This window comes from Macaca nemestrina, chromosome 20 (genome assembly GCF_043159975.1).
Source record: "Macaca nemestrina isolate mMacNem1 chromosome 20, mMacNem.hap1, whole genome shotgun sequence".
NCBI lineage: Eukaryota > Metazoa > Chordata > Mammalia > Primates > Cercopithecidae > Macaca > Macaca nemestrina.
This window is the reverse complement of record NC_092144.1, coordinates 46,109,993-46,134,071: the sequence shown is the minus strand read 5'-3', so window position 1 is coordinate 46,134,071 and position 24,079 is coordinate 46,109,993. Positions and strand designations below refer to the sequence as shown.

At 45.6% G+C, this 24,079-nt stretch overlaps 1 long non-coding RNA gene across 2 annotated transcripts in view; it reads right to left on the bottom strand.

The window, feature by feature from the left end:
* The window catches only part of LOC105495448 (uncharacterized), a 40,714-nt gene that overhangs the window by 8,681 nt on the left and 7,954 nt on the right, over nt 1-24,079 (bottom strand). The window contains exon 1 of one of the 2 annotated variants that reach the window (XR_011617502.1): nt 6,772-6,953. The exons of the other annotated variant lie outside the window; for it this stretch is intronic. This is a non-coding gene — a long non-coding RNA (uncharacterized lncRNA). Of the gene's footprint in view, nt 1-6,771; nt 6,954-24,079 lie in introns of those variants that run through there. 2 annotated transcript variants of the gene reach the window in all.

Sequence of the window (24,079 nt, the reverse complement as noted above, 5' to 3'; positions counted from 1 at the left end):
TAAATGTGATTCAGTTTCAAAAACAACCAAAAAAGTTCAAAACATAGAAAAAAATATCATGTAAGATGAGGCTGAGCACAGTGGCTCATGCCTGTAATCCAAACAGTCTGGGAGGTTGAGACAGGAGTATCACTTGAACCCTGGAGTTCCCGACTTGCCTGGACAACATAGGGAGACCCCCATTTCTGCAAAAAATTAATTAGCCAGGTGTGGTAGCACATGCCTGTAGTCCCAGCTACTCAGGAGGCTGAGGTGAGAGGACTGCTTGAGCCCAGGAGTTTGAGGCTGCAGTAAGCTGTGATCACCCCACTGCACTGCAGCCTGGGTGATGGAGCAAGACCCTGTCGAACATATAAGACAACAAACATATAAGACTAAATAACTGTACAGAAGTAGATGGGATAGCTCTTGAACATCAAATTCCAGAAAAAAATTCACTCATGAAGATACATGAAAAAAACTAACATAGATGAACCCAATATTTAATCAAAGAATAACATAGGAGATATTTGCTTATATTGTTTAAGCTCTGAGCAAGATGGATAATTTTTATTTTTGAGGTGAAGTCTCACTCTAGTTGCCCAGGCTTGAGTGCAGTGGGGCGATCTTGGCTCACTGCAATCTCTGCCTGCCAGGTTCAAATGATTCTTCTGCATCAGCCTCCCAAGTACCTGGGATTACAGGTACCCTCCGCCATGCCTGGCTAATTTTTGTATTTTTAATAGAGATGGGGTTTCACCATGTTGGCCAGGCTGGTCTTGAACCCCTGACCTCAGGTGATCCGCCTGCCTCAGCCTCCCAAAGTGCCAGGATTACAGGCGTGAGCCACCGTGCCCAGCCTGGATGGATAATTTTGAATGATGAAAAGTTACTTTAGGCCAGGCGCGGTGGCTCAAGCCTGTAATCCCAGCACTTTGGGAGGCTGAGACGGGCAGATCACGAGGTCAGGAGATCGAGACCATCCTGTCTAACACAGTGAAACCCCGTCTCTACTAAAAAAATACAAAAAACTAGCCGGGCGAGGTGGCGGGCGCCTATAGTCCCAGCTACTCGGGAGGCTGAGGCAGGAGAATGGTGTAAACCCGGGAGGCGGAGCTTGCAGTGAGCTGAGATCCGGCCACTGCACTCCAGCCTGGGCGACAGAGCGAGACTCCGTCTCAAAAAAAAAAAAAAAAAAGAAACTTTATCAATTTCTTCTAAGTGAAGTTCTTGGTATCTTTTAGTGTTACATGAGTTAAGAAATGGTGGGTATATGTACACATATTTAGCACACTTACAAGTCAGACCTTTAACAGGTAGTTCCCTCCTAAATTACTGTCATCTATGGAATTGCACAATTTGCGTGAAAAATAATTTTTTGTTATGTAACTTTATTATAATCCATTTTCATTCATGTTGAATAGATTTTTAATGTGACAAGTACACTGAGAAAAATAACATTTAGAAGTTTTGTTTTGTTTTTTTGAGGTGGAGTCTCACTGTTTCGCCCAGGCTGGCGTGCAGTGGCGCGATCTCAGCTCATTGCAACTGTCTCCCCGGTTCAAGTGATTCTCCTGCCTCAGCCTCCCGAGTTGCTGGGATTACCAGCACGTGCCACCACGCCTGGCTAATTTTTGTATTTTTAGTAGAGACTGGGTTTCATCATGTTGGCTAGGCTGGTCTTGAACTCCTGACCTCAAGTAATTTGCCTGCCCTGGCCTCCCAAAGTGCTGGGATTACAGGCATGAACCACCGCGCCCAGCCTAGAAGTTATTTAGTAAATCTTTGTCCACATTACTCTTTCTGCCCATCTATATACAGATAAGTATGGTTCATTCCCTTTTGGTTAGGGGAGGTTTTTTTTGCTGGCCCAGACTGCCTTGTTGAGTTTGGTGTCTGTGTGCATAGCTGGTGCTCCCATCCCCTCCATGGTGAATTTCTGGATCTTCTTGAATGCTTGAGTTGTGTGCTTATTGAACCTCTACTCCATTTATATATTTTTGAATGTTGATAATGTCTCTAGTCTGCCTCATGTATGACAAAACAGCCCTTTATTTTTTCCTAATCACCTTTCTTTGCAGGAGACATTATGCTGGAACCATTTTGAAAATGAAGAACTTTTTGATAATTAGTGTTGGTACAGGTTTATAACCTTTTTGGAAAGAAAAAAAAAGATTAGAATCGTTCCTGGCAGTGTAAAGCAGGATAAAGTCCCAATAAATCAAGAGATATAAATGTAAGAACAAAACAAAAAGAAACTTTACCAGTACTAGAAGTAAACATGGGCGAATTTCTTTATGACATGGGAATTAGGAAATCAATAACTGTGACTCAGAAATCCAGTAAAAATGAGGAAGAATCAATAATTTTTTGTAGGACTAAAAATATAAACAAATGAAAATGACAGATTGGAGATATCTGCAACTTATGTGACAGAGTCATTCACTTAATACATGTAAACATGTAAAAACTGAGATGTGAAAGATCCTACAGCCTGATATAGAAATAGGCAAAAGACATAGATATTTTATATGAAAAGATAAAGACCCTTAAACCTTTAAGAAGATGCTTCATATTCCTCATAAAGAAAATGCAATTTATATTGCATATCACTTTATGACAATCAGATGAGCAAAAATCCAAAAGTATATTAAAATACTCATATTGGCAAGACTGGAGAAATAATTCATATTGTGAAAATGTGAAACTGTACAACTCTTATAAGAGGGAACTGAATAATGTCCATGTGCAATCTTACATGCATATATCATGTGACCTAGGCTGCTTGCTTCTATCCAGAAGATACACTGATAAGATTATGAAATGTAGGACGGGCGCGGTGGCTCAAGTCTGTAATCCCAGCACTTTGGGAGGCCGAAACGGGCGGATCACTAGGTCAGGAGATCGAGACCATCCTGGCTAACACGGTGAAACCCCGTCTCTACTAAAAAATACAAAAAACTAGTGGGGCGAGGTGGCGGGCACCTGTAGTCCCAGCTACTCAGGAGGCTGAGACAGGAGAATGGCCCGAACCCGGGAGGCGGAGCTTGCAGTGAGCTGAGATCCGGCGACTGCACTCCAGCCTGGGTGACAGAGCGAGACTCCGTCTCAAAAAAAAAAAAAAAAAAAAGATTATGAAATGTAGTATGCACAAAGGAGTGTAAATATTTGTAAATGCAACAGACTGGAAAGATTTCCAGCAATGGATGGGCTGAATTAACTCTCAGATATATACGTACAAGGTGTATTGTGCAACTGTATATTTCATAATCTTCAGATTATGTTATATAAAAAATAGGAGGGTGTAGAATAATGTGCTCATTTTTGTGAGAAGGGCGGACCGCTATATATGTTTATACTTTCTCTTTTTTTTTTTTTTTTTTTTGAGATGGAGTCTCACTCTGCTGCCTAGGCTGGAGTGCACTTACACAATCTTGGCTCACTGCAACCTCCGCCTCCTGGGTTCAAAAGATTCTCCTGTCTCAGTCTCCTGAGTAGCTGGGACTACAGGCATGCGCCACCATGCCCAGCTAATTTTTATATTTTTAGTAGAGACGGGGTTTTACCATGTTGGTCAGGATGATCACGATACCTTGACCTTGTGATCTGCCCGCCTTGGCCTCCCAAAGTGTTGGGATTATAGGCATGAACCACCGCGCCCAGCTATGTTTATACTTTCAAAACACAGTGGAAGGATAAGCCAAGACCTAATCAAAATGATGAAATAATAGGTGGGACCGGGGTGTGGTGGTGCACGCCTGTAATCCTAGCTACCTGGGAGGATATGGTAGGAGGATCCCTTGAGCCCAGGAGTTCAAGTGCAACCTGGACAACAGAGCAAGACCCCTGTCTCTTAAGAAAAATTAAAATACAACCCATAGGTGGGAGAAAGCAAGGTTGGAAAGTAGCCACCTTTGATTTTACCTTGTTTTTATCTGAGAATCATTTTACAACCTCACAGTAAAGAGTATTTCCTAGACAAAACATTTTAACTAGAAAAGTGTGGCATATTCATATTAATTTTATTATTCTATTGACTGAAAGTCACCATTAACAGAATGAACAGATGTCTGCTTCTGGTCAAATGGAGAAACAGACCAGATTTACCCTTATATCTGTAAATACTAAAAAGCTAAACAAAATAGGTGAAACAATGGTTTTTAAGACATTGAATATACAAAAATGTCAATTTTCAATGAAGAACAGTGATCCCTGAAAAAACAGAAATAAATTTTTCCTACAGTTTTTCCAGACTACTGCTGGGAGGGGTAACTCAGGCAGAGCCTAGTGGTCTCCTAGTGTTGAGATAGAATGAGGAATCTGAAGTCTTTTTTTTTTTTTTTGAGATGGAGTCTCACTCTGTCACCCAGGCTGGAGTGCAGTGGCCAGATCTCAGCTCACTGCAAGCTCCACCTCCCGGGTTTATGCCATTCTCCTGCCTCAGCCTCCCAAGTAGCTGGGACTACAGGAGCCCGCCACCTCGTCCGGCTAGTTTTCTTTGTATTTTTTAGTAGAGACGGGGTTTCACCGTGTTAGCCAGGATGGTCTCGATCTCCTGACCTCGTGATCCGCCCGTCTCGGCCTCCCTAAGTGCTGGGATTACAGGCTTGAGCCACCGCGCCCAGCTAGAATGAGGAATCTGATGAGGCCAAAGTGGCCAGAGTTGACAAGGCAAAACACTGACGAGGAGAGAATTGCACAAAAATCTACAGAGGATCTTCCTTAAGTTCAGCTAAATATTCATCAACACATGTGTGTGTGAAAACTACCTGAAGCCAGGGAAAAATAACTACCTTAAAGGATTAGAGGGAAGAATCCACAGAGCTCAAAAAGGTCCAGGAATAATTCCTTTTCCCAACAGCCAAAGTGGAAAATAAAAAATTACTAGGCATCGGCTGGGTGTGGTGGCTCACGCCTGTAATTTCAGCACTTTGGGAGGCTGAGGCAGGCGGATCACCTGAAGTCAGGAGTTTGAGACCAGCCTGGTCAACAGGGCAAAACCCTGTCTCTACTAAAAATACCAAAAAAAAAAAAAAAAAAAAAAAAAAGCCAGGTCTATAATACCAGCTACTCAGGAGGCTGAGGCAGGAGAATCGCTTGAACCTGGGAGATGGAGGTTGCAGTGAGCTGAGATCACACAACTGCACTCCAGCCTAGGCGACAGAGCGAGACTCTGTCTCAAAAAAAAAAGAAAAAAAAATTTACTAGGCATCCAGCATTCATTAAGGAGAATAATTCAGTTAAAGAGGAAGAGAATTCTGGGTTTCTGGGAATTTCCTTAACCAATGAAGAGTATGTGTGAGAAATCTACTGCTAACATCATACTTAATGGTAAAAGCCCAAAGATCAGCAAAAAGAGGACACCTGGTCTCAACACTTCTACTAAGCATTATACTGGAAGTGCTAGCTAGTGCAATAAACGAAAGAATACAATGTATCCAGACTGGAAAGGAAGTAAAATCATCTTTATTAACGGATTATATGATGGTCTATATAAAAAAAATCTGATGGTATCTACAACACTAGAACTAAATGAGCTTAGTGAGATTGCAAAATAAAGATCAATATATATAAAGCAGATGATTTTGCATGTACTAGCCATGAACAATCTGATCCTTAAAACCTTAAATGCCATTTATAACACCATAAACAGTATGAAATACATACTGATGCATCTGGCAAAAGAAGTGCAAAATATATACTATAAAAATTAAACACACTTCTAGGAGAACCTGAAAAAAGACCTAAACAGAGTTATACTGTGTTCAGAGATCAGAAGACTCAATACTGTTAATATGTCAGTTCTTTCCAAACTGACCTATAGATTCAGTGAAATTCCAATTTGAATATTGGGGAGGCTTTTGTTTTGCAGAAATTGGCAACCCAATTCTAAAATACATAATGGACATGTAAAGGACCTAGATTAGCGAAAACAACTTTTAAAAATAATTTTGAAAGTTGGAGAATAGGTCGGGCGTTGTGGCTCATGCCTGTAATCCCAGCACTTTGGTAGGATGAAGTGGGCAGATCACCTGAGGTCAGGAGTTCAAGACTAGCCAACATGGCAAAACCCATCTCTACTGAAAAAAAAAAAAAAAAAAATCAAAACCAGTATTATACTTCATAAAGGAAATTCCAAAACCTCCTTAACTGGTTGTTTCTTTCACAAAAGTTACTCTACACACGTGCCCCAAAATTAAGATTTCAAAGACATTGGGGAAAATACTACTACTAAGATATCAAAACCAGGAACTTACTTCCTTTAAAACAATTCCAAACTAACTCGCTGTGCCTTTCACAGAAATTTCCCACAAGAAATATGATTTTATAAAGCCTGAGAAGTTGCTTCTGTTAGGACAACCGCCAAACCTAAAAATTGGGTTTAATTAGCAACAACAACAAAATGCCATTTTAACTGGCTGTCCTTATCAGAGACAGTCCACTAAATAATACAATTGGCAAAAAGTGAGATTTGTTAAGGGTTGGGGTGCTTTATCACGAACATTATATAAGCCAGGAATGTATTTTATTTAATAAACTTCAACCTGCCGGTCACTCCCTCCCTTCGAGGCGTTCTGCAACAAAACACCTGCCTAGAAATAAAAAGGGCGTTTTACCCGAGTGGGATGAAAAAGCCCCGTTTTTACCTTTAATCTCGAGACAATACGGGTCAGAGGTCAAGAAACTGTGTCAGCGACAGCGAGGGCGTCCGTGAGTCCGGTGGACTAATGGGGATGGGCCGGGACGCAGCCCAGGTCCCAGTTCCCGCCCTGGCGATGGCCGATTTCATACCTGAGGACGATGAAGGCGAGGACTAAACGCCGCTGACCCTCCGGCGTCCCATGTCCAGCGGGTGCTACAGCCCCCGCTTGGGTGGAACAGCCCAAGACTGCGGAACCACACTTGCCACTGCGCACCTGCACACCATCTGCACACCCAGCCTGTTCTGGGATTCCGGAAACGCGAAGGCGGGCTTCCGGAAACGGTGACCAGTGGGAAACGCGATCAGATGTGACTAGGCGGACAGTCCGTTTCCAGCCAACACAGAAGGAAGGGACGCTTTCAGTCAGCCTCAAATAGACGGAGCTTTCAGCCAATGGATGTGCACGTTTGCTCCACATTAGCCAATAAGAAGTGCTTGGGGCCGACCTGCCTACAAGCGCAGCAAAAGCTTTCCTCCGCGTATCTGCGGTGGAACGCCTACCCGCGCGCCAAACCCAAACTTTGCAGTCAGTTTGGTGCTGTTTCCTACACTTTCATGGAGATTTGCAGCAGGCGCAGGAGACCCTCCCACCTGGCCCATGCCCTCCGCCCGGTGAACACCGAGACCCAACCTTGTTCACCGCCAGTCCCAGTCTTGTGATCAACAAACAGGCTAGTAAATTATAAAAATTAAAAATAAAAGAAATGGCCGGGCGCGGTGGCTCATGCCTGTAATCCTAGCACTTTGGGAGGCCGAGGCGGGCGGATCACAAGGTCAGGGGTTCGAGACCACGGTGAAACCCCGTCCCTACTAAAAATACAAAAAATTAGCCGGGCGCAGTGGCGGGCGCCTGTAGTCCCAGCTACTGGGGAGGCTGAGGCAGGAGAATGGCAGGAACCCGGGAGGCGGAGCTTGCAGTGAGCCGAGATCGCGCCACTGCACTCCAGCCAGGGGGACAGAGCAAGACTCCGTCTCAAAAAAAAAAAAAAAAAAAAAAAAAAAATTAAAAGAAATATAGCCGGGGCCGGGCGCGGTGGCTCAAGCCTGTAATCCCAGCACTTTGGGAGGCCGAGACGGGCGGATCACGAGGTCAGGAGATCGAGACCATCCTGGCTAACACAGTGAAACCCCGTCTCTACTAAAAAATACATAAAAAACTAGCCGGGCGAGGTGGCGGGCGCCTGTAGTCCCAGATGCGCGGGAGGCTGAGGCAGGAGAATGGCGTAAACCCGGGAGGTGGAACTTTCAGTGAGCTGAGATCCGGCCACTGCACTCCAGCCTGGGCGACAGAGCTAGACTCCGTCTCAAAAAAAAAAAAAAAAAAAAGAAATATAGCCGGACGCAGTGGCGTGTGCCTGTAATCCCAGCTACTCCGGAGGCTGATGCAGGAGAATCGCTTGAACCGGGGAGGTAGAGGTTGCAGTGAGCCGAGATCGCTCCACTGCACACCAGCCTGCGCGGCAAGAGCGAAACTCCGTCTGAAAATAATAAAATAAAATAAAGGAAATGGGGCTGGGCGCGGTGGTTCACGCCTGTAGTTCCAGCACTTTGGGAGACCGAGGCGGGCAGATCACTTGAGGTCAGGTGTTCAAGACCAGTCCGGCCGCCAACATGAAACCCCTGTCTGTACTAAAAAAACAAAAATTAGCCAGGCGTGGTGGCGGGCGCCTGTAATCCCAGCTACTCAGGAGGCGGAGGAACAAGACTCGCTTGCACCCGGGAAGCGGAGGTTGCAGTGAGCCGAGATCGCGCCCCTGCGCTCCAGCCTGGGCGACAGAGTGAGACTCCGTCTTAAAATAAAATAAAATGAAATGAAATAGGCCGGGCGTGGTGGCTTAGGCCTGTAACCCCAGCACTTTGGGAGGCCGAGGCAGGTGGATTTCCTGAGCTCAGGAGTTCGAGACCATCCTGGGCAACGTGGTGAAACCCCGTCTCTACTAAAAATACAAAAATTGGCTGGGCGCGATGGCTCACGCCTATAATCCCAGCACTTTGGGAGGCCGAGGCGGGTGGATCACCTGAGGTCGGGAGTTGAAGACCAGCCTGACCAACATGGAGAAACCCCGTCCCTACTAAAAATACAAAATTAGCCGCGGTGGTGGCGCATGCCTGTAATCGCAGCTACTCGGGAGGCTGAGGCAGGAGAATCGCCTGAACCCGGGAGACGGAGGTTACAGTGAGCCAAGATCACGCAATTGCACTCCAGCATGGGCAACAGGAGCGAAACTCCGTCTCAAAAAAAAAAAAAAAAAAAAAAAAAAAAAAAAATTAGCCACCCGTGGTGGTGCATGCCTGTAATCCTAGCTACTTGGGAGGCTGAGGCAGGAGAATCGTTTGAACCCAGGAGGCGGAGGTTGCAGTAAGCCGAGACCGCGACATTGCACTCCAGCCTGAGCGAGAGGATGGAAACTGTCTCTAAATAAATAAATAAATAAATAAATAAATAAATAAAAAGGAAATGACAAAAGGAAACATTAATGCATGAAATCAAACAAATGCTTTCGCTGACGAGCTCCATCTATGCAAAACTGAACCTAGGAAAATGTGCACGTTTCTAACTTGCAATTCTGGAGGACAGAGCTGGGAGGGAGCATGAACTTGATTTTCTGTAATTTAAGAGTTGTCAGTAAAGTCAGTGTTTGCAGGCATTTTCAGTGTTCTGTAGTGGGCTTCAGTTCCGATGGCAGTGTGGCAGGCGAGGTTTCCATTAGCAACCAGAACAGTTTTCACTAACCCTTTACTATAATTGTGATGAATGCATAAGTTAAACGTTAAGGAAATGGAGAAACTGGTGCCTGAGTGTGGGGAAAAGAAAGAGAGATCAGACTGTTACTGTGTCTATGTAGAAAGTCCACATAAGAGACTCCATTTTGTTCTGTACTAAGAGAAATTCTTTTGCCTTGAGATGCTGTTAGTCTGTAACCCTAGCCCCAACCCTGTGCTTGCAGAGGCATGTGCTGTGTTGACTCAAGATTTAATGGATTTAGGGCCATGCAGGATGTGCTTTGTTAAACAAACGCTTGAAGGCAGTATGGTTGTTAAAAGTCATCACCATTCTCTAATCTCAAGTACCCAGGGACACAATACATTGCGGAAGACCACAGGGACCTCTGCCTAGGAAAGCCAGGTATTGTCCAAGGTTTCTCCCCATGTGATAGCCTGAGATATGGCCTTCTGAGAAGGGAAAGACCTGACCGTCCCCCAGCCCGACACCTGTAAAGGGTCTGTGCTGAGGAGGATTAGTGAAAGAGGAAGGCCTTTTTGCAGTTGAGATAAGAGGAAGGCATCTGTCTCCTGCTTGTCCCTGGGAATGGAATGTGTCAGCGTAAAACCCGATCATACGTTCTATTTACTGAGATAGGAGAAAACCGCCTTATGGCTGGAGGTGAGACATGCTGGCTGCAACACTGCTCTTTTTTTTTTTTTTTTTTTTTTTTGAGACGGAGTCTCGCTCTGTCGCCCAGCCCAGGCTGGAGTGCAGTGGCGCGATCTCGGCTCACTGCAAGCTCCGCCTCCCGGGTTCACGCCATTCTCCTGCCTCAGCCTCCCGAGTAGCTGGGACTACAGGCGCCCACAACTGTGCCCGGCTAATTTTTTGTAATTTTTAGTAGAGACGGGGTTTCACCGTGGTCTCGATCTCCTGACCTTGTGATCCGCCCGCCTCGGCCTCCCAATGTGCTGGGATTACAGGCGTGAGCCACCGCGCCCGGCGCAACACTGCTCTTTAATGCACCGAGATGTTTGTGTAAAGTCAAACATAAATCTGGCCTACGTGCACATCAAGGCACAGCATCTTTCCTTAAACTTATTTATGACACAGAGATCTTTGCTCACGTTTTCCTGCTGACCCTCTCCCCACCATTACCCTATAGTCCTGCCACATCCCCCTCTCTGAGATGGTAGAGATAGTGATCAATAAATACTGAGGGAACTCAGAGACCAGTGCCAGCGCGGGTTCTCTGTATGCTGAGTGCCGGTCCCCTGGGCCCACTGTTCTTTCTCTATACTTTGTCTCTATGTCTTATTTATTTTCTCAGTCTCTTGTCCCACCTGATGAGAAACACCCACAGGTGTGGAGGGGCGGGCCCCCTTCACCTGAGTATCAGGGATGGAATGCAAAAACAAACCCATTAAGACCCTGCCTGGGTCTTCTCAGACCCTAAAGTCTGATAGAATAATAATAGCATTCTTATACATTCACCTCGGCCTGTCTTAAGATTCAGAAACTTTCTAAGACTCTAGAGAAATCTTTCCAGATCCTAGACCCTAGTTAAAGATTAGATGTTGGTTGAATGCAACACTCCTGCTTGTAGGTGCAATCCCACCATAGCATGGAGCTTAAGATGTTTATAAGCACTAGAAAAAAACTTGTAACTTTGAGTTGCTCTGGTGAGTTACTTGGCCCTTCTCCACGTAACCGGTTGCAGAAATAAACTTCCTTCTTTCCCAGCCTGTCTGCATCTTATTGGACAATTGCGACTGACCGGCTCAGCAAACTCCTCTTTTTTGTGGTTATCTGGGACTCCTTTGGGAGGGAACATTTTAAATTTTCCATTTCAAAGAGTTCTACTGGCACTCTGGCACTATTTTCCTCTGCCTACCCTGGGACCTGAGTTCTCCTGGACTCGAATCTCCAGCCACAGAGTCCAGAAGCCCACACCTCCATATTCTGTGACTGTTCCCCAAACACAGGGAGAATTTGCAGAAAATGTGCATAAAAACCTTGGAATTCTTCGCAATAAAACTCCACATTACAAACTGGCGAGAATGGAGGATTTTAGCCCGAATAGGTTTTTCCTCTATTTGAAAGCAATAATTTCCCTTTTACAATTTTGAAGTTTCAAAATCAATAAGCACTCCCCGCCCCAGGTTTATCCTTATGTAAAGTGCCCCCTCTGCACATGCAACATTTAATAAACCTTGAAAATATGATGCTATGTGAAAAAAGCCAGTCACAAAACAGCAAAGGTTATGTAATTCCATTGAAATAAAATGTCCAAAATAGAACAATACATAGAAACAGAAAGTAGATTAGTAGTGGCCCAGGATTAGGGAAGTTGGGGGGAAATGGAGGGATATGGAGTTTTCTTCAGGGTAATGAAAATGATCTAAAATTTATTGTGGTGATATTTGCACAGTTGTGCAAAAATGCACAGTTGTGCAAATACTGAAAACCGTTGAATTTTACACTTTCAATGGGTGGCTTCTGTGATATGTTATGAATATTTCTCAATAAATCTTCAAAAAAAAAATAGTGCCTGTGTGTGTTTTTATGTATTGTTCCTCCAGAGTCCAGTCCTTTTTTTTTTTTTTTTTTTTTTCTGAGACGGAGTCTGGCTCTGTAGTCCAAGCTAGAGTGCAGTGGCATGATCTCAGCTCACTGCAAGCTCCGTCTCCCGGGTTCACGCCATTCCCCTGCCTCAGCCTCCCGAGTAGCTGGGACTACAGGCGCCCACCACCATGCCCGGCTAATTTTTGTTATTTTTAGTAGAGATGGGGTTTCACCGTGGTCTTGATCTCCTGACCTTGTGATCCGCCCGCCTCGGCCTTCCAAAGTGCTGGGATTACTAGCGTGAGCCACACCGCATCCGGACTCCAGTCCACATTTTTACACTTGATGAAGAAATTAAGATTTTGTTTCTTCTTCTTCTTTTTTTTTTTTTTTTCCTTTTTGAGACAGAGTCTCCCTCTATTGCCCAGACTGGAGTGCATTGGCATAATCTGGGCTCACTGCAACCTCCAGGCTAATTTTTGTATTTTTAGTAGAGACAGTGTTTCACCATGTTGGCTAGACTAGTCTCGAACTTCTGACCTCAAGTGAGTCCTGCACGTTGGTCTCCCAAATTGCTGGGATTACAGGCATGAGCCACTGTGCCCGGTCAGGACCATCTTATTCTACCTTAATTTCTGACGCATCAGCTCAGTGGAAATTTTACATTAGGTCCCAAAGTTACTCTTTTTAAGATTTTATCGGGCCGGGCGCGGTGGCTCAAGCCTGTAATCCCAGCACTTTGGGAGGCCGAGGCGGGCGGATCACAAGGTCAGGAGATCGAGACCATCCTGGCTAACACGGTGAAACTCCGTCTCTACTAAAAACACAAAAAACTAGCCGGGCGAGGTGGCGGGCGCCTGTAGTCCCAGCTACTCGGGAGGCTGAGGCAGGAGAATGGCGTAAACCCAGGAGGCGGAGCTTGCAGTGAGCTGAGATCCGGCCACTGCACTCCAGCCTGGGAGACAGAGAAAGACTCCGTCTCAAAAAAAAAAAAAAAAAAAAAGATTTTATCAGCCGGGTGCAATAGCTCACACCCGTAATCTCAACACTTTGGCAGGCCAAGGTAGGAATATCAGTTGAGCCCAGGAGTTCAAGGTCAGTCTCTGCAACATAGTGAGACCCACATATCTACAAAAAAAATTTTTTTTTAATTAGGCGGATGTATTGGTACATGCCTGTGGTCTCAGCTACTAGGTAGGCTAAAGTGGGAGGAGCACTCGAGCCCAGAAGGTTGAGGCTGTGGTGGCCATGATTATACCACTGCACTCTAGCCTGGGTGACAGAGTGAGACCCTGTCTAAAAAAATTTTTTGTGTAATTAGAATTTTTTTTTCGAAAATAAAGTATACACTTAGTGACTTGATACAAATGAATGACTTTTATAATCCACAGAAACCAAAATGAATAAATAAGTAAATAAAATCCCATAGCCATTCTTCTTATGTGAGTCTCTGGTGTTTCTGAGTTGTAAGAATTATGAATTATTATTAATAAATATGCATGACAAGGACTCAATAAGGGATAGGCATTAATAAATTGCAATCCACACTTACTGGGGTAAGGCCTTTAAAGATGTCAAGAAAAGGAAAGAAAAAGAAAAGGCATTGAAAAACTGCATTGCCTACTAAAACGCTAAAGTTTACCTAAGTCCATTAATCAGCACACACACACACACACACACGGTGGGTGTGTAAAATGGTCAACACAGTCTCCCCTGAATGTATCCTCTTATTAATAGGTCTGTGGGGGTAAGAGATGAGGTTCTATAGATCCTGGATTCAGGGATGGGGAATCTGTGAGGTCCCTGGGGTGATAGAGGAGGGTCTGTAGATTAGTGATGGGTGGTCTTTGGGATAGTGATGAGGTCCATGGAATCAATGATTGTGGGTATGTAGGGTCAGTGATAAGGGAATCTGGTGTGAGTGATGGGATGTGTGTGGGATCGATGAGACAGTGTGAAATCAATCCATGAGAGCCAGATTTGTGGTGTCATCTCTCAGGGTGATGCATCCTGATTTGTGTGTCAGTGGTGGGGTCAGAGTGTGGCTGTCACGTTCCTGCCACTGGGTGTTCAGGGTCCCACCAAGTGCACAGATTCCCTTACCTGGTCCTGGCTGGAGAGGCTCTTCTCAAGGACTCCTCACATGAAAGGTGGGTGGGAGGCTGTTTTGGGATTGTTTTTTGTTTGTTTGCTTTTTGCCGGGGGTGGGGGTTGGCTTTTTCTTTTGGGTTTGGTTTTGACTCTTAGAGGCCACAGACACATGCAGCTTGCAGGAAGAAATTTTTGTCTGGGCGGTCGCTAGGTCCTTTGGGCCAAGCTATCTAATGGGAGCGAAGCTAACCATTCCCTCGGCGCGGTTCAGATCTAGACGGTACCTTTAAGGTGTCCACAAGGGGGCATGCAAGTGGGTGGTGGCTTTGAGTGGCAGGTGGGCGGGAAGAAACAACTAAGAGCCGCCCTAAACCGTCAGGCGCCAATGGGAGGTGCCTCTGGGCTGTGAGAGGCTGGAGGAGGCGGGACCTCCAGACCCAGAGTCCGGGCACAGAGCCTGTTACTGCCAGACGCTGAGACGTTGCCATGGGAACCCAGGGCCTTTCGGGTCACACCAGAGCCTTTCTCAGACAATTCTTTCCGTAACCTGCAAGCTCCTGTCCAGCGCATGCCCCTATGAAAGCCTAGCGTGCCCTCTCCCGCAGACTCTTCTTTGGTCTGAGAGCCACTTGTTTCTTACATCCCTGCGCTAATATCGCCGTCTGCTCCTACCTACCCCAGGCATTTGCCGCATGCTGGTCCTCTCTTTCCTGACAGGCGGGCCATCTCTCCAGCTTCTGGGAGGACAGTTTAAATTATGGAGGAGGGGGCAGGTGCAGGGCAGCAGGGCCGAGCGGAGTAGCCGGGAGTTGGGGAAGCAGGGGTTTATTTTTCTTTGTAGCTCAGATTCCTAAGCCTGTGACTTTGAGAATCGGTGTCTGCCTTGCAACATTTCAATCTGAGGCTCCCGGGGAGAGGACAGAGTTGCAGCCGGATGGAAGCGTGCTGGGGAGAGGGGTGGGTGTAGGGAACATGGAGAATGTGTCAGGCGGTGTCTTTATTCCTGGCACCTTACTTTGCCTGCTGGAGTTTCCCAGTCTGTTCCAAGCGCACTCTCTCGACCCTGAAGGGACCTGAGGGGTGATGTTGGTCGCCAGTGTGTAGCTCCCCCGGACTGGATTGGAATTGGTCCCACAAACTTTTTTTTTTTTTGAAGGACTCTCGCTCTGTCACCCAGGCTGGAGTGCAGTGGCGCGATCTCGGCTCACTGCAACCTCCGCCTCTCGGGTTCAAGCGATTCTCCCGCCTCAGCCTTCCGAGTAGCTGGGATTACAGGCGCATGCCATCACGCCCGCCTAATTTTTGTATTCCATGGTGTCTACGTACCACATTTTCTTTATCCAGTCCACTGCTGATGGGCATCACATATGCAACTATACTACTAGGCTACAGTAACCAAAATAGCATAGTACTGGTACAAAAACAGACACATAGACCAACGGAACAGGTTAAAGAACCCAGAAATAAAGCCACACACCTACAACCATCTGATCTTTGACAAAGTCAACAAAAACGAGCAATGGGGAAAGGACTCCCTATTCAACGAATGATTCTGGGATAACTGGCTAGCCATGTGCAAAAGATTGAGTCTGGGCCCCCTACCTTTCATCGTATACAAAAATTAACTCAAAACGGATTAAAGATTTAAATATAAGGCATCAAACTATAAAAATCCAGAAAGACAACGTAGGAAATACTCTTCTCGACATCGGCCTTGGTAAGGAATTTTTGGCTAAGTTTCCAAAAAACCAATTGCAGCAAAAACAAAAATAGACAAGTGGTACCTAATTAAACTAAAAGCTGGGAGGCCGAGGTGGGCGGATCACAAGGTCAGGAGTTTGAGACCAGCCTAACCAACATGGTGAAACCGGGTCTCTACTAAAAACACAAAAATTAGCTGGGCATGGTAGCTCACACCTGTAATCCCAGCTATTCAGGAGGCTGCGGCAGGAGAATTGCCTGAACCTGGGAGGCAGAGGTTGCAGTGAGCTGAGATTACGCCAGTGCACTCCAGCCTGGGCAACAGAGTGAGACAAGGAAAGGAAAGGAAAGGAAAGGAAAGGGAAAGGAAAGGGAAAGGAAAGGGAAAGGAAAGGGAAAGGAAAGGGAAAGGGAAAGGAAAGGGAAAGGAAAGGGAAAGGAAAGGAAAGGAAAGGAAAGGAAAGAGAGAAAAAAGGAAAAAAGAAACAAAGAGAGAGACAGAGAGGGAGAGAAAGAAAAGGGGAGGGAGGGAAAGAGGGAGGAAAGAAAATGGTCACAGTAACTTATAACACTTGGAGGAACTTTGCATTTATGTTAGTGGGGTAGTGGCAGTATATGGGGCAAGAACATTTTGTTGTAGATGAAGATGTTACATTTGATTGTGGAAGAAAGGTGTGTGTTACTGATGAGATGTCAAAAGATAGATGATAGGAAGCATTTGTTCTGTTTTTCTGGTCACTCAGTATCTTTTGAATATTTAAAAAAATTTTTTGAGACAGGGGCTCACTCCGTTGCCCAGGTTTGAGTGCAGTGGTGCCGTCACAGCTCACTGCGGCCTCAGACTCCTGGGCTCAAGCAATCCTCCCACCTCATCCTCTCAAAATGTTGGGAACACAGGCGTGAGCCACCACTCCCTGTCCCTTTTGAACATTTTTGCCAGCTCTAGGAAATTTCTTCAGTTCCTTGGGCTCTTTTGAAGAAGGGCATGTGACTAAGTCATGTGTCTAAGTTTCACCAATGAAACTCCTATCAAGATATTTCAAGATTGATCAACTTACGGTTTCACAAGGAATTCATTTTGTGGGCAAGGGTGGAGGCAGAGGTTCCAGCTTTCACAGGCAAGAGTAGTTGCTCATACATCATGTATCAGGTGCAGACGGCACATCAGTGGCAATTCCCATAGTTCTTGTGCCAGCAGGAGAGGCAGGCCACTTACTCACTATACCTGTCCCATGGCATAATTTTGGGCATAGTTCCTAGAAGCCTGTGACTCTGGATTTCTATCGCTCCCAATCATTCTGAGAGCTACCTACCTTTTTGGATTAATTACCAAAGGCTGGGACTGTTGCTTGCAATTAGAAGCCTTGAATGTTAAAGTATTAAACAATAAAACAGGCCAGGCCTGGTAGCTCACGCCTGTAATCCCAGCGCTTCGCAAGGCTGGGGCAGGTGGATCGTTTCAGCCCAGGAGTTTGAAACCAGCCCAGGCAACATGGCAGAACCCGGTCTCTACAAAGAAATACAAAAATTAGCCAGGCATGGGGGCGTGCGCATGTAATCCCAGCTGCTTCAGAAGCTGGGGAGGGAGGATCATCTGAGCCCGGGGAGGTCGAGCCTGCAGTACCGTGATTGCACCACTGCACTCCAGCCTGGGTGACAGAGCAAGACTGTCTCAAAACAAAACAAAACAAAAAAGCAAATAGTAAAAATCATACATTTCCTTCCTTTAACCCCCCAGCCCTCCAGCATGTGGTTTAGAGGTATTTCATTATTGGATAATGATATTCACTTGGGTGACTAGAAAGGCAGGCTATGAATACAACTGGTATCTTAATTGAATTTGGGGAGTTGTTTAATTAAAACTACATACAACTGGCAGGGTGCTGTGGCTCATGCCTATACCCAACACTTTGGGAAGTCGAAGTAGGCAGAGCACTTGAGGCCTGGAGTTTGAGACCAGCCTGGTCAACATGGTGAAACTTTGTGTCTACTGAAAATACAAAAATTAGCTGTGTGTCATGGCCCATGCCAGTGGTCCCAGCTACTCAGGAGGCTGAGGCACAAGAATCGCTTGAACCTGGGAGGCAGAGGTTGCAGTGAGCCGAGATCATGCCACTGCACTCCAGCCTGGATGACAGAGTAAGACTCTGTCTCAAAAAACCCAAACTGGCTGGGTGCACTGGCTCACGCCTGTAATTCCAGCACTTTGGGAGCCTGAGGCAGGTGGATCACAAGGTCAGGAGTGCAAGACCAGCCTGGCCAAGATGGTGAATCCCCGCCTCTACTAAAAATACAAAATTAGCCAGGTGTGGTGGCACATGCCTGTAATCCCAGCTACTCAGGAGGCTGAGGCAAGAGAATCACTTGAACCCAGGAGGCAGAGGTTTCAGGGAGGCGGAGGTTGAGGTGAGCCGAGATCGCACCATTGCACTCCAGCCTGGGCAACAAGAGTAAAACTCTGTCTCAAAAACAAACAAACAAACAAACAAACAAACAAAGGTTTGTGATAATCTGTGAAATATATTTTGAAATGAATTGGAATTCTATACAGTACTATTCACACCCCAATACTCCTAATATTTCCTTTCCCAGATGATGACCTGGCACTCTTCCTAGGGCTTGATGTCTCCATACAGGTCCCCAATACAATTATTTGTGATTCTGAGTCAATTCACTGTCTACATGGGTGACAATGCAATGCTCTTGTTGTAAAGTAGCAATACTTTATTTATCATTATTATTTTTAGGCAGGGTGTCACCTCTGTCACCTAAACTGGAGTGCAATTGCATGATCACAGCTCACTGCAGCCTTCACCGCCTGGGTCCAAGTGACACTCCCACCTCAAACTCATAAGTAGCTGGGACCACAGACCCATTCAATAATAAATTACTGAATTTATTTTGTGGAGACAGGTCTCCCTAGGTTGCCTAGGCTGGTCTCAAACTCCTAGGTTCAAGTGATTCACCTGCCTCAGCCTCCCAAAGTGCTGGGATTACAGGCATGAGCCACTGCATCCAGCTCCTCTAGAGGAAAGCCACCATATCCAGCTAATTTTTGTATTTTTAGTAGAGACAGGGTTTCACCATGTTCGCCAGGCTGGTCTAGAACTCCTGACCTCCAGTGATCTGCCCGCTTCAGCCTCCCAAAGTGCTGTGATTATAGGTGTGAGGCACCGTGCCCAGCCAACTGCACAAAATGTTACTCCTTGGTATTTACTTTCTCTCGAGTCTTATGGGCAGCATTGATCATTTCATAGAAGATAAAAAAAATCTATGCAAGATCAGGCCATGCGCCTTGCTTTATTTTTTATTTTATTTATTTTGAGACGGAGTTTTACTCCTGTTGCCCAGGCTGGAGTGCAATGGTGTGATCTTGGCTCACCGCATCCTCTGCCTCCTGGGTTCAAGCGATTCTCCTGCCTCAGCCTCCTGAGTAGCTGGGATTACAGGCATGCGCCACCATGCTGGGCTAATTTTGTATTTTTACTAGAGATGGGATTTCTCCATGTTGGTCAGGCTGGTCTCAAACTCCCGACCTCAGGTGATCTGCCTGCCTCGGCCACACCTTGCTTTATTAATTCCAGTGACCTTTACCTCTATTCTACTCAGACATCCGTGCTCATTATCATATTCCGGAGTAGTACGTATTTTAGCAATCTTGTTCACTTCTACTTGAAAACATTTTTTCAGCTCAGATATCACCTTTTCCAGAAATGAGCTACTTTTCTTCTAGCTTTTCCTAGAACCATGTGCTGACCTTGACCATAGTACACACTTCATTCCATAGATCTTGTAAGGAAGTTGAATGAATACTCCTGAATTTCCAGCATCCATTACATTATCAAGTATGTACTGACATTTATAAGTACTTCAAAAATTAAAGAATGAACATATGAATGAATCAAACCAAGGCACAGATGAGTTGTATATCTGTTTGTGGTAGATGAAAACAAAAGTTACTCATGGTCCTTGGACTTATATTTCTGTTCCCCAGCAGTTTTCAAGCATGTAACTGAGTACTTCCTATGTTCCTAGGAGCTGGAGATAGAGATGAGTCAGGTCCAAACTGCACCTTTGTAGAGAACATACTATATGTGCAATTGAACATGTACGTGGTTATGATACTGAAAACAATAAGAATGTAGGCCGGGCACAGTGGCTGATGCCTGTAATCCCAGCATTTTGGGAGGCCAAGGCTTGGAGATCACCTGAGTTCAGGAGTTTGAGACCAGCCTGCCCAACATGCTGAAACTCCATCTCTACTAAAAGTACAAAAAATTAGCTAAGCATGGTGGTGGGCACCTGTAATCCCACCTACTCAGGAGGCTGAGGCAGGAGAATCGCTTCAACCAGGGAGGCGGAGGTTGCAGTCAGCCAAGATCATGCCTCACACCACAGCACTCCAGCCTGGGCGACAAGAGTGAAGCTCCATCTTAAAAAAAAAGAAAAAAAAGAAGGCCGGGTGCGCCGGCTCATGCCTGTAACCCCTGCACTTTGAGAGGCCGAGGTGGGCGGATCACCTGAGGTTGGGAGTTCAAGACCAGCCTGACCAACATGGAGAAACCCCATCTCTACTCAAAATACAAAATTAGCTGGGTGTGGTGGTACATGCCTGTAATCCCAACTACTCAGGAGGCTGAGGCAGGAGAATTGCTTGAACCTGGGAGGCAGAGGTTGCAGTGAGCCAAAATTGTGCCACTGAACTCCAGCCTGGGCAACAAGAGTGAAACTCCGTCTCAAAAAAAAAAAAAAAAGAAAGAAAAAGAAAAAAACAGAAAAAGCACTGGCCTTGGGAGTTTCTTTAGGTTAGCTCCTGTATTCTATTTGTAGCATGGCTTTATCAGGGAGTTGGGGTGCGGCACTAATTCCTAACTTTCTGGCACTATAAAATGTTTTGATTCATCTGGTATTTTCCCTGATCCAGATGTGGAATAAACCATGTATTTAAAGATCCTTGGTTTCTTTTATTGAAGAGTATTATTTACAAAGCACCAAAATCTTGGGCTGGGTAAGGTGGCTCAGGCCTCTAATCTCAACACTTTGGGAGGCTGAGGCAGGAGGATTCCTTGAGGCCAAGAGTTCAAGACCAGCTTGGGCAACACAGTGAGACGCCATCTCTATTTTTAAAAAGAAAACAAAAACAAAATCACCAAGATCGGGGTGACAGGTGTGCTCATTGCTACTAGTGTGTCATTGCTTCTAGGCCCTCTTAGTGGGCAGAACTAGGAAATATATTGTATGTATACTAACACACATACCTAATTATATTTTTATTTAGCCTTACTGCAAGTTTTTTTTTGTTTTTTTTTTTTTTGGGATGGAGTCTCGCTCTGTCGCCCAGGCTGGAGTGCAGTGGCGCCATCTCGGCTTGCTGCAAGCTCCGCGTCCTGGGTTCATGCCATTCTCCTGCCTCAGCCTCCCGAGTAGCTGGGACTACAGGTGCCCGCTACCACGCCCGGCTATTTTTTTGTATTTTTAGTAGAGACAGGGTTTCACTGTGTTAGCAAGGATGGTCTCGATCTCCTGACCTCGTGATCCGCCCGCCTCGGCCTCCCAAAGTGCTGGGATTACAGGCGTGAGCTACCGCGCCCGGCTTTTTTTTTTTTTTTTTTGAGACAGGGTCTCACTCTGTCACCCAGGCTGCAGTGCGGTGGCATAATCTCAGCTCAATGCAACCTCCACCTCCCAGGTTCAAGTGATTCTCCTGCCTCAGCCTCCTGAGTAGTTGGGACGATAGGTGCATGCCACCATGCCTGGCTAAGTTTTGTATTTTTAGTAGAGACAGGGTTTCACCATGTTGGCCAGGCTGGTCTGGAACTCCTGATCTCAGTGGATCTGCCCCCCTTGGCCTCCCAAAGTGCTGGAATTACAGGCATGAGCCTCTGTGCCTGGCCAAGCATTCTTAATGGGTGTGATATTGCCCCTAAGAGGGTGAACATTGGTTACTTAAGGTAAAATGAATTATAGTTGTTGTAATGGTTTGTGGCCTTCCACAGAATTTTTTTTTTTTTTTTTTTTGAGATGGAGGCTCACTCTGTCACCCAGGCTGGAGTGTGGTGGCACAAGCTCGGCTCACTGCAACCTCTGCCTCCTGGTTTCAAGCGATTCACCTGCCTCAGCATTCCAAGTAGCTGGGATTACAGGTATGCACCACCACGTTTGGCTAATTTTTGCATTTTTAGTAGAGACAGAGTTTCACCATGTTGGCCAGCCTGGTCTAGAACTCCTGACCTCAAGTGATCCACCTGCCTTGGCCTCTGAAAGTGCTGGGATTGCAGGTGTGAGCCACCGTGCACCTGGCCAATTGCACAAAATTTTACTCCTTGGTATTTAATTTCTCTCAAGTCTTACGGACAGCATTAAACATTTTATGGAAGATGAAAAATCCATGCAAGATCAGGCCATGCACGGTGGCTCACACCTGTAATCCCAGCACTTTAGGAGGCCGAGGAAGGCAGATCACTGAAGGTCAGGAGTTCGAGACCAGCCTGGCCAACATAGTAAAACCCTGTGCCAACTAAAAATACAAAAAAATTACCCGGAAGTGGTAGCATGTGCCTGTAATCCCAGCTACATGGGAGGCTGAAGCAGGAGAACTGCTTGAACCCAGGAGGCAGAGGTTGCGGCAAGCCGATCGTGCCACTGCACTTCATCCTGGGCGACACAGCAAGCCTCCATCTTAAAAAAAAAAAAAAAAAAAACAAAAAAAACTATGCAAGATCAGTGCTACAAAATGATGGCAAATTGATGGCTATAATCAGAAAACTTTTTCTTGATTGAATGCTCTATCCCAAAGTTATATGAGAGGTGGTCTGTGTGTGTCTATAGGCTGCCTTGTGGATAGTATTTATGATTGATCCTCAGTGCTTTGGGAATTACGTAAACTAGTTTATATTATGAAAATAATTCAACCTAGCATTAATTGTGTTAAGGGCTGAAAATGAAAAACGTTGACTACATCTGAATGAATGAATATCTGGCTTACGGGTTTTTTTGTTTTTGTTTTTGTTTTTTGACACGGAGTCTCACCCTGTTGCCCAGGCTGGAGTGCAGTGACATGATCTCAGCTGACTGCAACTTCTGCCTCCTGGGTTCTAGCAAGTCTCCTCCCTCGGCCTCCTGAGTAGCAGGGACTATAGATGCATGCTGCCAGACCCAGCTAATTTTTTGTATTTTAGTAAAGACGGGGTTTCACCCTGTTGCCTAGGCTGGTCTCGAACTCCTGAGTTCAGGCAATTCACCTACCTCGGCCTCCCAAAGTGTTAGGATTACAGGCGTGAGCTACCACGCCCGACCTAGCTTACAGTTTTACTGAAAACCCCATTTAACTCAAAACAGCTTGTTTCTTATGAATAACAGTTTTGTTTTGTTTTGTTTTACAAACAGGGCTATGAAACCATTAAGATTTGTGGATCATTGGAAAAAGAAACATCCTGATAAAGTCGAGAAGCAGAATATTTAAAAAGTTTAAAACAGAATTTTGAACTGTAACACTGCTACTTCCTTATTTAAGAAGGACAAGTGGCCAGGTGAGGTGGCTCACACCTTTAATCCCAGCACTTTGGGAGGCTGAGGTGGGTGGATCCCTTGAGCCCAGGAGTTGGAGACCAGCCTGGGCAATATGGTGAAACTTTGTTTCTACTAAAAACACAAAAACTAGCTGGGCATGGTGTGTGCACCTGTAATTCCAGGTACTCGGGAGGCTGAGGCAGAAGACTCACTTGAACCTGAGAGGCGGAGGTTGCAGTGAGCCAAGACTGCAGCACCACACTCCAGCCTGGATGATAGAGTGACACTCGGTCTCAGAAAAAAAAAAAAAAAAAAAGGATAAGCAAACAAATTATGATGAAATTATTGCCTTATAAAATTGCAGAAATCGGCTGGGAGGCTGAGGCAGGCAGGTCACCTGAGGTCAGGAGTTCAAGACCAGCCTGGCCAACATGCGGAAACCCCACCTCTACTAAAAATACAAAAATTAGCCAGGCATGGTGGCACACATCTGTAATCCCAGCTACTCTGGAGGCTGAGGCAAGGAGAATCACTTCAACCCGGGAGATGGAGGTTGCAGTGAGCTGAGATCATGCCACTGCACTCCAGCCTGACTGACAGAGCAAGACTCTGTCTCAGAGAAAAAAAAAAAAAAAAATTGCAGAAATCATTGTAAAACCCTGTAGTGCTTATATAGTTGCTGAAACTGACATAGGACCCACATTTGAGACCATAACTTCAGTAGTGATGTATCACATTGCCACTATTTAATGATCACTCCTACTGAGCAATAATTCAATTCAAAGATGCATTAATGAGATGTCAGGTAATACCAAAGAGTAGCT